Consider the following 17543-nt stretch of genomic DNA (forward strand, 5'->3'; position numbering starts at 1 on the left):
GATTGTTAAATCTGTAATTAATTATAAATTAATTTGTTAATAAATTTTTTAATTAATTTTGTCCTATTTTTTTGTTAATAAATTTGATTTTAAAAACAAATAAACAAAGTCAGAGAGTAACTTTTAAAACATTAACAAAAACTGAATAAATAAACAAAAGATTTCAGACACGAAATTTTTTTTTTTTTTTTTTTTAAATAAAAACAACACTAATTTTATTNAAAAAAACAAAAGATTTCAGACACGAATTTTTTTTTTTTTTTTTTTTAAATAAAAACAACACTAATTTTATTCCTTAGTTACCTGTGACAGCAAAACTAAAATAATTTCTGTGACTGTTGCTGCGTTAGTTATTGTTATAGTAGCTGTAGCCCTGATTATACTTTCTTGGATGGAAATTGCATTGTTTAATTAATTGCGTTTGTTGTTCATATGCTTGCACATATGATTGTTATTGTGGTGGTAGTTGCTAATGCGATACAAATTCCGTTGGCGCTTGATATGGTTGGGTCGACTGAGAAGTTGGCTGAACCTGCGTTAAATGCGGCGTTGACTGCTGTTTTGCATGATGTTTTTGCATCTGTATGTGGGAAGCATTGCCCTGCGCCAAATTTATCAACGAAATTGCACGACCATGCTGTTCATAAGAGTCATTCTGTCCCGAATGCTTATTTAAAATTGAACAAGAGAAGACATTCTTTTAAAAGTATTCATCATCAACGTCTTGTAGACCCGAACGTTTTTCTAAACCCTGATGCCTTAGTGATAAACGACTTAGTGCATCTAATGGATTTTTTTTGCTCATTTATCTTGGCTTGTTCTGCAGCCTGACTTGGTGTAAGGCTCACTTCACTAGCTGTTGCAAATTTGTTGATTTTGTTTGCACAGGATACACCAGGATCAGACACGATTACCGGCGGAAGGGGTTGAGTAACTGAGTTACTAATTGAGGGTAGAGTAAGCGTTAGAGGATTAGATGACGGTGCCACAACTTCAACGGGGGAAGAGGAAGATACTTTAGGCTCGTTGTTATTAGAAGCGGAAGCAGACTAAGCAGAGAAGAGAGGTTAATTAAGTCATTCGGAAGATTGTTCTGACGTGGAGCGATTATCATTTCATTAATCGGACTATGAAGACGCTTGCGTTTTGACACACGTAAAACCAGCACATTTTAGATCGCAAATACTATCACAGAGCCAGCACGATAAGTAGCGTTCAGAATCGATTTTAATTTGGCAAGTATCAAGTTCGCACTTCATATTGAAAGATTTAATAACACTTGTAATAAAAAGACAAACAAAATAAATTATAACAATTTAGGAGCTGATGTAATAGCTTTCAGTTAACTACAAAAGAGTTACAACAACAATGATAACAACAAATGACTCGGCAAGATTAGATGTATGCTAGTGAAATTTAATTAAATTTAATATAAAACACAGAACTTTCACTTAGCTTCGATTATTTTCATACTAAGATGCTTGTAGGCAATTTTGCAACAACTTTAACTCAGAACTGCCTCAATAAACTTTGCAAAAGAAAGACAAATCAGAGCACAATATAAGTTGAACCTCACAGCTTGACGTTTGCCTTTACTATAAAGTAAATAAAAAAGTAAACTATCTCACAAAATACTACTATAATCGGTCTTTGAGGATGCGTGAGTATGAACAGCACTACTTCACACTCTCGCTTGATGGATCACAACTCATCCGGAGTTGTCTCACGGGACTCCGTATGGCTTTCAGCAGACAGAGGTGGTATAATAGTTACCTTTGGTCACAGCGCCTACCCAATTTTTAACATACATAAATCCTTAACCGATGCTCAGCAATCCCGCTTGATGCATCACATCTCCTTCGGAGATGTCTCACACAGCAAAAACCAAAGCCCCACAAGCTTTTCGGAGCTCTGTATGGCTTTCAGCATTCAGATGTGGTACAAGAGTTACCATTGGCCTCAACGCCTACCTAACACATTTTTGCTTGAATACATTTTGGTTTAAATAAATTCATCCTTGTCCTGATCTCTCACTGAGTTAGTCAGAATTAATACAAAGAGCTGTTAACATAAGTAGTGATAACAATTTCATAGAATTCCGATGTCTAATGATAAATGATGAAACCCCAACGAAAATAATGTTTTTGTCACTATTTGGTATAAAAAGGTCACGCAATGAATCTTCTGTTTCCATATTTTTATTATGTATGTACATTAGGCTGGTCCTTAAAATTAAATTTTAAGTCTCACCCTCTCAATCGGTAATACCACGGTCAAAGGTATCTCATATGAATTTTAGTCCCTATTGGAGACGGTTAAGGCGTGTAGCACAGGGGTCAAAGCTCAGATTACACTATGGAGACTCAAAATATTTAAATTAATTTTTTTTTTCATCTTATACCCAAAATCTATACTATTAAAGTCGAAGATATCACATATAAATTTTGGTCCCGATTGGAGTCGGTTAAGGCTGGGTCAAAGTTCAGATTCCTCTATGGAGACTCAAGAAATTTAAGTTAATATTTTTTCATCTAATACCCAAAATCGATGCTACTAACCTCGAAGATATCACATATAAATCTTGGTCCCGATTGGAATCGATTAAGGCGTGTCGCACAGGGGTCAAAGTTCAGGTTCCTCTATGGCGATTCAAAAAACTAAATTAATTTTTTTCAGCTAATACCCAAAATCGGACCTACTAAATTCGAACATATCATATATCGTCGTTCTGCAAAACCGCGTAACTGACATTTTTTGCCAAAAATTTGATTTGCTCACACAAGCTCTTGGCTGCGATACAACGGCAGCAAACACAGGCAGGTTGCAGGGAGCTTGTTCTTTTCTAGAACAAAAAATTGGTAACAGCTTGCTGTATTTGCCATGTCGCACAGTGCTGTGTCTCCATATAAAAAGTGGGCAAAAATAGAATAATGGACGGATTTGAGTAAAAATTCGTTTCTTGGTGGATTAGAGTACGGAGATTTGAAAAATCAATTTTTTTTTACCTAGCTCTTACATTTTTCATGGAAACTGAGATTGAAACTGCAAAATTTGATATTCAGAAGTAGTTCCAATACTGAGTAGTTATTTTATTATTTATACAGGGCGTTTTCCTAATAATATTAAAGACTTCAAGGCTTCATTCTATGGCTTAATTCATGGCAAATAAGATTCCCTATATCTCTCTTACGCAAACCCTCTAGGAATGGCAGCTACTTTCATTTTGGTCCTTTTTGACTACAAAATGTTTTTTTAAATTGATTATATCTTTTGGTGTGGATGTCACACGCTTAAAAAATTTGATTCATTCAAGACGACATTAAATACTCAAAAGACAAATATAATTTTGTTTTCCTTTTTATTAGTTACTTCGCACGAACAAGAGTTGTTGCAAAATACTGAATCAAAAATTATTTGTTTTATCTAACGCCGTTTATTGAAAAATTAAAGTCATCATGCAGTCAAATTCCAAACTACTCAGCAAACACACTAGTTCATTGACTATATATTTTGTGGTGTATTCATACATGAATTGTGGTGTATTCATACATGAATTTTGTGAAGTATTCATACATGAATTCATTCATGAATTTTGGGTTGAAATCATACTAGTCAGAAAAAGTGTAATCTATACTAGCTCTTCTATAAGTGTAATCTATACTAGCTCTTCTATCGAGCTCTTCGATGGAATAGTTTTTCAACAAATGCTCTACCCTTCGATTTTTTGTTCTCCGTGAAGCTTCGCAAAATTCTTCTTTAGAAGGTCTTCCCCGTTCAGCACATTTATCCTTATTTCCATTGGAATCCGGAAGGGAAAGGAATGTCCAATTTAGCCATTTAGAATATGTTTTTTCAAAAGCGCTTCTTTTGCGGCCACTATAATTCCACTTATTTTTCATCTCACTATTAAAAAGTTTTATTTTTTGATTCAAAAGTGCTTTGTCGCATTTAGCGTGTATTAATTTGTCTTCAAAAAATGCAGATAATGCAAACACTCTATCTGATGGACGAGTAGAAATCCAGATATCAGCTAAAATTGAGTTTTTTATAATTGAATTCATATTAATATTATTTTTTTCACTATTTACGTATACACGCAACATACGGTTGCAAGAATAACTTCATTAGAATGTGGTAAGAAGGAATACTGTGGAACTGCAGTGAAATTTTTTTTTTGCAAAAGTTTATTTTATAACCTTAAAAAAAACGATTTTCTTCGAAAAGCGCAATGAGTCTGCAGACTTTTTTTTTTATTTCAAAGAAAAATGCCCCTTCTTTCAAATAAAAGAATAAAAAAAAACATACTTTTACATATTTTTTTTTATCCCTTTGTAAACTTAGGAATTTTTTAAATTTTCTGCAACAAATTTTAGGGTGTAGCAAATAGGCCATTCCAGCCAGGAAGCTCAATATTTTTTAAAAAGCTCTATAGAGTGGTTTCCTTACAGATTTTCTAATTAGAAAAATTGTGTCTTAAGATAAAGTATGATAAATTGTATTTTTAGCAATTTTTTTTAAAGACTCCAGCTAAAGGCATTTTCATAAAAGAAAAAATATATAAAAAACACACAACTTTAAGAGGTTTTTGTGAGAACCTTATGAGATAAAAACAAAAACTAAGTCCAGATCCTTAATCTAGGATAAATTTCCTTTCCAACGATACCAAACACGTTGACATACGTGACAACCATTTTTTTGATTTTTGCCCGCTCATACAGCACTGTGTGTCGTCACCATATATGTATGAGTAGTCCACTTGCAAAGTGCTCTATGTAAATTTTTTTAGATTTTTAGTTTTTGGTGGTTAACGTACCAGTATTTAAAATAGTTTCATGTCCACTACCAATACAGTGCAAAATCCTTATATATTCTGAAAAAATAGCATCAAATCTTAGCTACTCTAGCAAAAGTCGCTATAATAATTAATGTGTGTATATATACACTTTCAAAAGTCGCTATAATATTTATTGTATGTATTTATACAAGTGCAAAAGTCTCCATCTTCTTATGCACTTAGAAAACTGCAAGAAAACGTTGTAGTTTCGGTGCCTAGTGGAAGCCGTCGCAAAAAAGAAGCAGACCCATCTTCATGGAACAGAGAACGCGAAAAGCTAAAAAAAGCTAGCTATGTAAAAGTAACTGTTTCAAAACTCGCTATATTATTCTTTTATATATATAATTTGCAAAAACTACCATACTGCGATTTCGTTTTTTAATGTTATTAGGCTCTTATTTATCCAAATTTTCAGATAATAAAAAAAAATATACAATTTGGATTTTACTTGTTGTTGTAGACGGTTTTTTTTTAATTTATGGCTTACTATTATAAAATCACATAACGCTGTTTGCAAGTGGACTACTCATATATGAATTAGTATTACGCAGTGCTTTCTAAGCAAAAATACCCTTATCAAAAGGGCGTAATGTTCAAATTCTTAAAAACTTTAGAGACGCCTGGCCCAAATTGAACAAAGGCAATTTCAAAACTGGAATTGAGGACGGATATGTGAGAATAGCAATAGCTAATAAGGACAAGCTAGTAAATAGCTATAAGGAATTTGTAGAATTAGCACTTGTATTTCTCGGTTCATCTCCAAAGAGTGATGGCAAAGGGTATTTCTGTTTTAAAAATATATATCTTTCGAGAGGAGTACATACCAGAGAAAACTAAGAAATAGCAGTCCGGGATTTATGCATATTTATAGTTAAAATTTATTTAGAGAAATGGATGCTGGCCTCGAAATCCACACCTGTTTCAGGCGCTGACTTTTTTTTAACTATTATACCATTACAAATATTTTGATAAAGTATTCAAAATTCAAAAATCATGTATGGTATCTTGCACCGGAAACAGTTTGTTTGGCCTTATTTAATGAAAAAATTTCAAATGAGACAAAATAAAAAATGGTTGCATCTTTAAGAAAAGACGAAAACTTTGAAGAAAAAAAATTAAAATTGTTTAAAAGGGAGTGAAAAAAAGTATTAGGTAATGATCTAGATCAGTTTATAAATAAAAGCAGTTTAGCATTTTTTGATCGGCTTTCCATAAACAAAGAGCTTATTTATGCAGACCTAAATTGTTGGAGAATAAATGGAAGTTATATAAGTTATATGGATAAAGTATTTAAAAGTGGTAAATGACACGCCAGAGAGAGGAGTTAAATTTGTAGAAGAGTACAATAAAATTTGGTCCAAAAATGAGGAGGACAAACAACACATATTGCAAGTTGTGAAATACTATAGAGAAAAATACACTAAAAGCTGTGACAGATGGCAAAGCTTATGCATATAATCTGGCATACATATGCGCATAATAATTTTGACCTCACAGACGGCAGTTATGCGGATAAACGAGCCGCAAGGTCGTGGGTTCGAGTCCCACGGCCAATTAAATTTTCATTTTTTTTTAATTTTTTTTCATTCTTTTTTTTATAAGTTCTATATTTTTTTTTACGTTGCTTTCAGTTAGTTGTTGTTGACTTTTTATTAAAATTTAACTCTAAAAATTTAAATGAACTGATAGTAAAATTAAAAACGTGATTTAAAATAAAGCAAATGAAAACAAAATAAAGTAACATTAAATATATAGATCAAATAAAATAAAAAAAATATAAAATAAATAAAAACAAAAAAAAATTTCGCAATCGCTCCAACCGAGGATCGAACCTGGCAGCTACAGGCTTGTATCCCGTAACTCTTACCACTCGGCTACTGCGGACGCGGAACACGCGCGCTTTGTTTGCTTACTTGTAGAAAAGACAACAGCTGACCAGTGTTGTCAACGAAAACTGCCCGGATCCGAGTTAATTCCCAAAAATTTCGTGCATTTGTTCGGCTGCTTATGCGCACATTAAAGAGGAAAATGCATGAGTCAAAGCAAATAAGGGCTGGTTATGCAAATAATCGAGCCCATTTGTCTACCGTATAAAAGCTGTGACAGACGGCAAAGCTTATGCATATAATCTGGCATACATATGCGCATAATAATTTTGACCTCACAGACGGCAGTTATGCGGATAAACGAGCCGCAAGGTCGTGGGTTCGAGTCCCACGGCCAATTAAATTTTCATTTTTTTTTTTCATTCTTTTTTTTATAAGTTCTATATTTTTTTTACGTTGCTTTCAGTTAGTTGTTGTTGACTTTTTATTAAAATTCAACTCTAAAAATTTAAATTAACTGATAGTAAAATAAAAAAAGTGATATAAAATAAAGCAAATGAAAACAAAATAAAGTAACATTAAATATATAGATCAAATAAAATAAAAAAAAATATAAAATAAATAAAAACAAAAAAAATTTCGCAATCGCTCCAACCGAGGATCGAACCTGGCAGCTACAGGCTTGTATCCCGTAACTCTTACCACTCGGCTACTGCGGACGCGGAACACGCGCGCTTTGTTTGCTTACTTGTAGAAAAGACAACAGCTGACCAGTGTTGTCAACGCAAACTGCCCGGATCCGAGTTAATTCCCAAAAATTTCGTGCATTTGTTCAGCTTCTTATGCGCATATTAAAGAGGAAAATGCATGAGTCAAAGCAAATAAAGGCTGGTTATGCAAATAATCGAGCCCGTTTGTCTACCGTATAACACAACAAAGCAATAAATGCGTATATAAAACTAAGGTTACATTTTTATGAAGTGCTACATCGAACTGAGTAGGCAATTGAGAAGTAAAGACCCCTGTCGTCGTACAAAAATTGAACTATATAATATATATCTATATATATAAAAATGAATTGCTGTTCGTTAGTCTCGCTAAAACTCGAGAACGGCTGGACCGATTTGGCTAATTTTGGTCTTGAATTGTTTGTGGAAGTCCAGGGAAGGTTTAGAAGGTGTGTTAATATGATAAAAAGGATTGGAATTCAATAGAAACAACAACTTTGTTTTTCCTTAGAAACCGGGATGGTCGATTATCATTGTATATGGAAAACTCTATGGAATTGTGAAATTGTGACATCTCAATTTTCTTAACTTTTTGGCAACAGCAAAAAGTTTCGAATTTCTTTTAATCGAAAAACCTTCCACCAGAAGGTCCAAAAAAGCAATTTTTACAGAATTGAAATCGGTTTAGTTGTTTGGTCAGGCATCGCCGTCATACGGAAAACATTTAATTTTTATATATATAGATATCTCTGGAAATGTTCATGGTAGAGTACTGGAACTTGGTTTGGAGATATATGAAATCAATCACATACTCATGAACAAAAATTCGGACTATTTGAAAAGGGGGTGTGGCACCTCCCATATAAACTGAATTTTTTCATAAGTATCTATGGAAGTGTTTATGGTAGAGTACTGGAACTTTATACCGGCTTGGCACCTCCCATACAAGTCAAATTTTTCTTATTGCATACCTCTAGAATTGTTCTTGGTAGAGTACTGGAACTTTATACCGGCTTGGCACCTCCCATACAAGTCAAATTTTTCTTATTGCATACCTCTAGAATTGTTCTTGGTAGAGGACTGGAACTTGGTGTGGAGATATATGAAATTAATCGCATAGTCATGGAGAAATTATGGAGCTATTGGAAAACGGGGCGTGACACCTACCATACAAGCCGGGTTCGATACTGCATATCTCTGTAAATGTTCATGGTAGAGTACTGGAACTTCGTATGGAGATATATGAAATCAATACCATACTCATGGAGAAAAACGGGCTCTTTGAAAAGTGAGCATGGCGAAGTACAAACGTACTGCCTTTGCCTTATCTTTGAATGTGGATATAATTTTTCTGTAGGTATGTTTGTGAGTGAAATCCTGAATGGCTGGAGGGATTTCAACAATGTTATGTGTGTGTGTTTGAGTGGGTCTCTGGATAGTTTAGTTTCACAATGAACACGCCAGTTGGCGCTGGAGTTGAGTTATTACTAAAAAATCTTTTTTTATGATCCGATCCAATTGCAAAACAAGTCCAATTGCTGAGGTCGAGTTATTACTAAAATCGACAAGTGAGAAAAGGTGCCGACGAGAATGTCAGTCTAAATCGACCTCTTGAGTATATCGAACTCTCGTGTGTTACGATTGGCCCAATATTATTATGCGTTAGAGCTTAATACCGACACATCAGGGTTGAGTTGTGCAGTGCTAAATCTCAAATCACCACCTGTCGAAATACCATAATAAAAGCAATTTAATGAAAATGTATTTTTTTAAATTGAATTAAACAGAGAGAAACATAATTTTTTACTTAAATTGCTTTCGTGAAGCTGGGTTTTAGGGTACTTCATCGCAGTATATGTATGTATATTGTATTTCTATTGAACAAGGATACGCATCCATTTCGAAATTACCACCAACTATAAGATAAAGTTTCTAGGGCAGATTCAGTACAGATCCCGATCATTGTTGCCGCCAGAGAACTTTTTCATGGACATAGCACCCTCGTTAGGTTATTTAAGGCGGCAACGACCACCAAACCAAAATCTTAGCCGATGATTGTGCCAATGGAAATCGTAAACGTGGACTGTTGGAAAAAATGTTGAATCAAAATGGTTGAATTAAAAATCTAATTTTGGGCGGGACGACGTTTGCCGGGTCTGCTAGTATATATATATATTTTTTTTTTTTTTTTGACCCTCCATACAAGAATCTGAACTTGGACCCCTGTGCGACACGTCTTAACCGACTCTAGTCGGGACCAAAATTTGTATGTGATATCTTCAACGTCCGTAGTATCGACTTTGGGTATTAGCTGAAAAAAATATTAACTTAAATTTTTTGAGTCTCCATAGAGGAATCTGAACTTTGACCCCTGTGCGACATGCCTTAACCGACTCCAATCGGGACCAAAATTTATTTGTAATATATTCGACGTAGTGGTATCGATTTTGGGTACTACATGAAAAAAAATTAATTTAAATTTTTGGAGTCTCCATAGCGGAATCTGTACTTTGACCCCTGTGCGACACGCCTAAACCGTCTCCGATCGGGACCAAAATTTATGTGTGATATCTTTGACTACATTAGCATCGATGTAGGGGAAAGCTGTGTCTGGAAAAAATTCTGTATTCAGTTGGGCAGGTACAGTGAGGAGTGAGGTTTTGCTTATCGAGGGCTTATATATTCAATACCCTCTATCTGCAAAAAACTCAATTTTTCAGGAGAGCAAAAAAACTGTTTTGACAGCTATTTTTAAAAGTGTAAATAATTTTAAGTATCCACGCATGTCTGAAAAATTCACGCTATATATTAAAACTAGGATTTCAATTTTAATTCATTTTATTTTAGTTTAAAGATCATATAGAGGTTATTGCAATTCGAATTGTAACTATTTATATAAAAAAAAAAATGTGCTGATAGTGGGTTTTGCAGAATAATGAAAATGTCAGTTCTTTAGATGTAAATGTTATGTTAAATTAAGTTTTTAACACATAAATCATTGGTCTGCAAACTCGTTCCCTTAAATTCCGACGTGCCCAGGTAGCCACATAATTTTAATGTTGTGTCGAAAGAGTATTTAACGTGATTTCGAAATCATATGAGAATCATTAGCACTGTTAAAGAGGACTTCGATGGCTGATTTACTGTCCATGCATATGAGGAAATTTCTTTCGTTTTTAGAGGCGAAACATACAGCTTCTAGCAATTGCAAATGCCGAGCAGTACGCAGGAAAAGCACCGACGACAATTGTAACACCAAGCCCTTTTGTTACCGCAAAAGAGCAGCCGGTATTGACACGAACAACGAACTTCCGGTTGTAAAGGAAAGACTTAACAACATTGTACATCCTCTCACCATTTTTCCAGCGTAAAACTTTAGATATGCAGGGGAGGAGGGAAATGGGTCTGTATTTAGAAAGTAATGAATTGTTTATATTTAGTTTGGCAATGGGAATAATAATAGCAGTTTTTCACTATTGGTGACCCTTGAGATAGAATGGAGTAATGGAGTTTAATGACTCTATGTTTGACGGGATATGGAAGATTTTTTTGTTGTATAAAATTTGGTTTCGGTTGGACAGATATATCGAATTAGGTAGAACTAGTTTAGCCTGGGCAAAACTAGTTTGACCTAAGATCGGATTTTACCGGTAACATATACATACATATGTACATTAGACAGCATCACCAAAAAAAGTTGCGGTTTTCCGCCAGGATTACAAAATTTATAATATTTTAAGACGTCCGCCAAAATATGTCGAAAAAATATTAAGATTGAAGTGAGCTGGACCGATTTGAAAATACCTACAAAAATGGGAGTTTTTTATGAATAAAAATAGTTTCTTAAAGAACTTTTTGAAAAAGTCCCCTCAGATGACAAAACAGATTAAGCCTAAAAAATCGGCATAAAAATATTTAAAAATCTTTTCAACGGAATCGTAAGAATGAGATTTTTGATGCTGTTTTTTTTTTACTTTTTTCAAAGATTGATTTACAAAAAACTTGAATAGCTGGGCCAAAACTATTCTTATTTAGTTAAAAACAGCATCAAAATCTCATCATTACGATTCCGTTTAAATTTTTTTTTTAATTTCTTAAAAATATTTTCATGCCAAATTTTAAGCTTAAACCGTTTTGTCATTTGAGGGGATTTTTTCAAAAAAAAATCTTTAAGAAACTATTTTATTCATGAAAAACTCCATTTTTTGAGGTATTTTCAAATCGGTCCAGCTCACTTAAATCTTAATATTTTTCGGAAATATTTCGGTGGACGTCTTAAAATATAATAGGTTTTATAATTCTAATGGAAAAATAGTACAGATTTTTCTTTGTATGGGGAGCGATGCAGTCTAATGTGCATACATAGGCACATGTAACTTACCTGCCACAAAAAATGTTAATAAAAACAATTTTCAAGCAAAATTGTGCAGATAGAGGATTTTGCTCTTATAACAAAATGTTATTGCAGATAGACATTTTTCAAAATGAGAATATAATACCATTAAAGCTATATTTTAAGTTTGACATTATTGTCATGGATGAAAGACTAATCGGAGCTTACGTTACCATCAAAAACTTATTTTGATCAAAATTCCAGATATAGGGTATTGAATATAAGCCCTCGTTATGGTCTTTTGCTTTTGCTTTTTAAATATAACAGATTTAAATTATAAAAAATGGCTCAGATTTAGCGTAATCTTGTTTGAAAAAACCGCAACAGATATATGCATAAAAAAATTTAAAAAAAACGTGATTTTTTAGAGTATATTAGAATCCATTTATCGAATTTCCTTTAAAAGCTATAGAAATATATGTATGGGGTATTCTTTTTGAACGTTACTCCCTCCCTGCCCATTTTTCTTAAATTGTTTTTTTTTTATGTAAAATTCATGAAAAACACACAAACTTTCTAATGCCGAGTGGCAAAATAACGTGAGGGTCAATTTCAAGGTCATCTCGATGTCAACATGGTTTTTTAAGTGGTAACCCCCTTTTTTTATCTCGAATTCAGAAGGAACGTATCGTATGTGGAGTTAATTTGACCGTCAGGGTTATATGAAGCGTCAATCTTCCTATTTAATATGTTTTTTTCACTAAATTTACTAATCGTAGTTGGGTAAATTTAGTGAAAAAAAATTACTGAATAGGAAGATTGACGCTTCATATGACCCTGACGATGAAATGAACCCCACATATTATACATTATCTGAACGTAGAAGTTTCCGTTCTTTCTAAATTTGGGATTAAAAAAGGGGGTTACCACTTAAAAAGCCATGTTGACATCGAGATGACCTTGAAATTGACCCTCACGTTATTTTGCCACTCGGCATTGAAAAGCTTTGTGTTTTTTAAAGAATTTTACGTATTTAAAAAAGTGTAAGTTAAAAAAAAAATGGTCAGTAACGTCCAGAAAGAATACCCTGTATATAAAAATACCTGCAGAACCACTTCGACGTCGTAAGAGTTGCCTTGAGACTTTTGAAACCCTTTGAACCTTGAGCCACTATATAACATTGTCTCGCGAATTCCATCTTGTGTTGAGTTGGCAGGAAGTGGTGGCATCGTATAGCTGACAGGCATTTTGCGTGAACGTGAAATCTTTAAATAAATTTAAGTATACATACACGATTATCTTTTGCTGTATTTAATTACATATTATTTATTTATAGTTTTATTTTGCCACTCGGCATTGAAAAGCTTCGTGTTTTTTAATGAATTTTATATATTTAAAAAAAGTGTAAGTTAAAAACAAGTAATTTTTAGCAAAAAAACCGACTAAAAAAAATATATATATATATTTATATATTTCATGATCCAATGATCGGATCTAAACCAAATTAGTATGGGACCACCTCTGAGACACTACCTTTCCATTGCAAAAAGAATTATTGACGTTGACGTGGTGCAAAGGTATGCGGTAACATACATAAAAAAAAAAAAAATATTCCGACGAACTGATAACCTCCTCCTTTTTTGGAAGTCGGTTAAAAATACCTGCAGAACCACTTCGACGTCGTAAGAGTTGCCTTGATACTTTTGAAACCCTTTGAACCTTGATCCACTATATAACATTGTCTCGCGAATTCCATCTTGTGTTGAGTTGGCAGGAAGTGGTGGCATCGTATAGCTGACAGGCATTTTGCGTGAACGTTAAATCTTTAAATAAATTTAAGTATACATACACGATTATCTTTGCTGTATTTAATTACATATTATTTATTTATAGCAGCTACGTCCAACTTATATGAACACTTACACAATCACATTTTGCGCATTGTTGGAAGCTCATCGATACACCTAGAAAGTAACGTGTATAATATTTTAAATTTTGTACATACACATAGAAAGAATGGTGACATCAACTATGGCGCCTCTGCCGCAAAAACGTTGCAAAAATTTCACGTAAGCGTTCGATATACGTATCTAATAAGCAAATTTTCAAGAGATTACGAAAATATAACCTTTATTAAACAGGAATTAGAAGTTAATGAGGTAAAGTCGCTCAAAGTTGGCAAATTTTCCACATGGATAAAAATTTGTAGTTTTTGTTCTTTTTCGTTATATTTAAGATTTTGTTGTGTAAATAAAGCGACTGCTTGCTATTTTCTTGTATTTTAACGAAAGGTACTTTAATATTAGGTATAAACAAAAAAGAAACGTTTCTACCCTTCCTAAATTCAAAATTTGTCCTGGCTTTTTGTTTACTTTCTATATCAATTGTGTGTCTGACCCCTATTGCGAGTGTCGACTAGTGGTAGATAAACGATTATTATTCGGTTATCGACTCCATGGTATCGAAAAAATCGTATTTATGGTCCGATTTGCTTAAAATTCAGTACGTAGGTAGCTTTTTGCCTGGATTAGCATATAGAATCCTTTTTTCCGGGAAGTGGACCAGGGACCGATCTATTCGAAAAAATCTTATTTATGTATTTATGTATGATTAACATTGTATTATGATTGTATTACAGATGTCAAGCTAAGTAGACGTGTTTGTCGGTGCGCTGTAGTAACTTAGTCCGAGTTTCCGTTGATATATTTGCATTTGAAGTGATTGCGGGTCTCATCAATCTATCTCTACACCTCATACCGAGTAGTTTCGTTGACTATATTTTGTGTGTGCGATATTTGTATTTAACAAATTGCCTAGATTTAATTTCAAGCAAAGCTCAAAATGTCAACAAGAAGGAGCATTGTAGAAGAGATAGCTGAGCGGGTAAAAACGTCTGAAGAGCTAGAGGTGGGTAACTCAGCACTGTGCTGATTTACTGTGCTGACTCTTAGAACTGTGCCGCACGCTCAGACTCACCTCTGAAAAAGTTTTTAACTCAGTAACTCAGTTTATGTGCTGACAATGTATAGCTCAGTGTGCTACAGAGTCGATATGGTAACTCAGTTGATGTGCTGACACTTGCATAGCTCGGTGCGGCTTGCATTGTTTAGAACTGTGTCGATGTGGTAACTCAATTGATGAGCTGACACATTCACACAATACGATCTTCCAAAAAGTACCATAATAGATGGCATCACTAGACTAACCATCAATTGAAAAATTGAAATTGAAATTTAACAAGAAGCAAGGCGAATAGCCCAGTTATGCATACTTGCACTGTTATACCATTTTTACGTTAAAATCAAAACCAAACAGAATTCTACATGTGAAGTGCTATGCGTTGGGTAACCGCTTACATGCATAGCCCATTTAACATATTCTTGTATGACAACTCTCAAGCAAAGCTAAGTATGCATAACTGGGCTAGAAGTTAATACATCCAAGGGGAATTATTTTGCAAATGAACTCACCAGTTGAAATCAGCTTTCTAAAATTTTGCCGGCCAGCTACGAACAGAAGCTAAAGATAATCTTTTCTAAATCGATTTCGATTACTAACATCATCAAAAATTTCGATGTACATACCAATTGTGCGATAGCACACTTGTGCCAGTCACTGTGCTGACTCATTAAAGTGAGTTGGAGTTACTGAGTCAGCACACCAAAACTTACAGAGTTACCCACCCTTATGAAGAGCGAGTGATGCAGCGAGTGATGCAGCGATTTGGCGAGTTAACGGCTGAGCTGGTGAACCTTCGAAAGGCGCTGCGAAAAATTGAAGAACGTGTGACAAAGGCAGAATTCCAAATCGCGCAGAATGAGCAATTGAAAAAGGAAGTGGTGCAGCTTAAGAACGAGGTAAATGATTGCCAAAACCTTGCTGTATCCACTGATTTTATCATCAATGGTCTCCCCTACGTTGACAACGAGAATTTGGAAGCTACCTTTAGTAGTCTGTGCCAGAGTTTGCATTTGCCTGCGCTACAGATTCGCTCTGCGTTTAGAATATCAAAACAGAACAACTCCGCTGCTTCAGTGATTGTGAAGTTGGCGTCTTCAGCCGATCGCTCCACCCTCTTCAAGTCAGTAGCACGCTTCTGCAAAGAAAAAAAACCGCCACTAATGCTCCGTGATATTGGCTCCAACTCAGATGGGAAAATACATATACACGAGTGCCTTACGAAAAACAACCGCGAGCTAATGCGCTATGCAATGCAGCAACGAAGAGATAAAAAGCTGGTGGCTGCTTTCTCAGTTCGTGGGAATGTGTATGTACGCGTTCGCCCTAAGTGCAAAGCCGTGAAGGTAATTGATATGGAGAGCGTCAAAAGTGTTGTTGCTGCAGCTACCTGATAGCGAGTGTTTATGTATAGCTGTTATATTTACCATTTGTTTATGTCGTATGTGCTCTTTTTTCTTCTATTGCTCAACATCTTGCATCTGCTGCTTTCCTCTTAGCTATTCTGCGTCTTATCTTAAGTTATTCTTTAATTACTCTATTACTCTTCTCTTGAACTCGTAATTGTTTTCTTAACTACATGCCATGCGTTACTCTGTCTTTTGCCAATGTCTTGTTCTTATGCAAACATACATACATGCTGTATTTGCTTGCTTTTAGTTGTTTCTGTTTTGGTCCAGTTCTGCGAATTTAAGTATAGGTCTGTTCGATAAGTCGGGCGTTAATGAAAATAAGAAAGTTGTTATTGACATTTTGTGTAAACAAAATGATGGTCTTAATGTGGTGCATTTTAATGCTCGTAGTCTAAGCCGAAACAAACTTGACTTTGCTAGGTACGTCTTCGAAGAGTCTGCGGTGGATGTAATTTGCGTTACTGAGACTTGGTTTCAAAGTGACTTTCCTGACTTCAACCTATTTTCAATGGGTTCAATTTATTGAGGCATGACCGCATGCATAAAAAAGGGGGAGGAGTTGCAGTGTACTGCAAACAAAATCTTAAATTCAGACTGCTAGCAAAGTCGAATAATAGTGAATCTGAATACATCTTTACTGAAATATCTGATAGCGAAAACAAAATTCTTGTATCAGGTGTGTATAATCCTAGTAAAATTGTTTGTCTTCAACCATTTTTTGCTGAACTGTATGAATATGTATTAGATTATGAGCGTATATTGGTTTGTGGAGATTTTAATGTAAATTTAATTGTGAATGACCCTTATAGTTGCAAATTAATGGATCAGCTGGCAACAGCAGGACTCTGCGTTTTTAATGGATCTATCCCAACGAGATATGCAAATAATTCTCCACCTAGTCTCCTAGATTACTTTATAACCTGTGATCTCAAGCATATCCTTAAATTTGACCAAGTTGACTTTATTTCTGACCATGACTTAATATTTTGTACTGTAGATGTTGTATTGAATCGTCCAAACTTAAGCACTAAATTTGTTTATCGTGGTTTTAAATCATTAAATGTAAACTCATTACATTCTGACTTGAGTAAAGTAAATTGGCGTGAGTGTTTTTTCTTGCCACAGTTGATAATAAACTTGACTTCCTAAACAAACACCTGACCATGTTATTTGATGTTCATGTCCCTCTTCGTTCTGCCAATGTTATAAATTGTTCATGTCCATGGTATAATTCCAGAGTTCATTCTGCCATTAAGAAACGAAATAAATTGTATGCAAAGTGGAGAAAAAGTAGTACAGACTTGTCCTGGCGCCGTTACAAAGAAGTTCGTAATGAAACTAGCAGTATAATAAAGCAAGCAAAGCGCTGGTATAGCAGTTCTAAACTAGATTCCTCCCTTCCATCTAAAGAGCTATGGCGCAATCTAAAGAATTTTAAAATACAGATCTGAG

General features: G+C 34.4%; 1 pseudogene; it reads right to left on the reverse strand.

Moving 5' to 3' along the window:
- Positions 1-412: 412 nt before the first annotated feature.
- On the reverse strand, positions 413-15327 carry LOC108366436 (uncharacterized; annotated as a pseudogene).
- Positions 15328-17543: the final 2216 nt, after the last annotated feature.

This window comes from Rhagoletis zephyria, unplaced genomic scaffold (genome assembly GCF_001687245.7).
Source record: "Rhagoletis zephyria isolate East Lansing unplaced genomic scaffold, Rhagoletis_zephyria_1.1 Rzeph_scaffold_02273, whole genome shotgun sequence".
Classification (NCBI taxonomy): Eukaryota; Metazoa; Arthropoda; class Insecta; order Diptera; family Tephritidae; genus Rhagoletis; species Rhagoletis zephyria.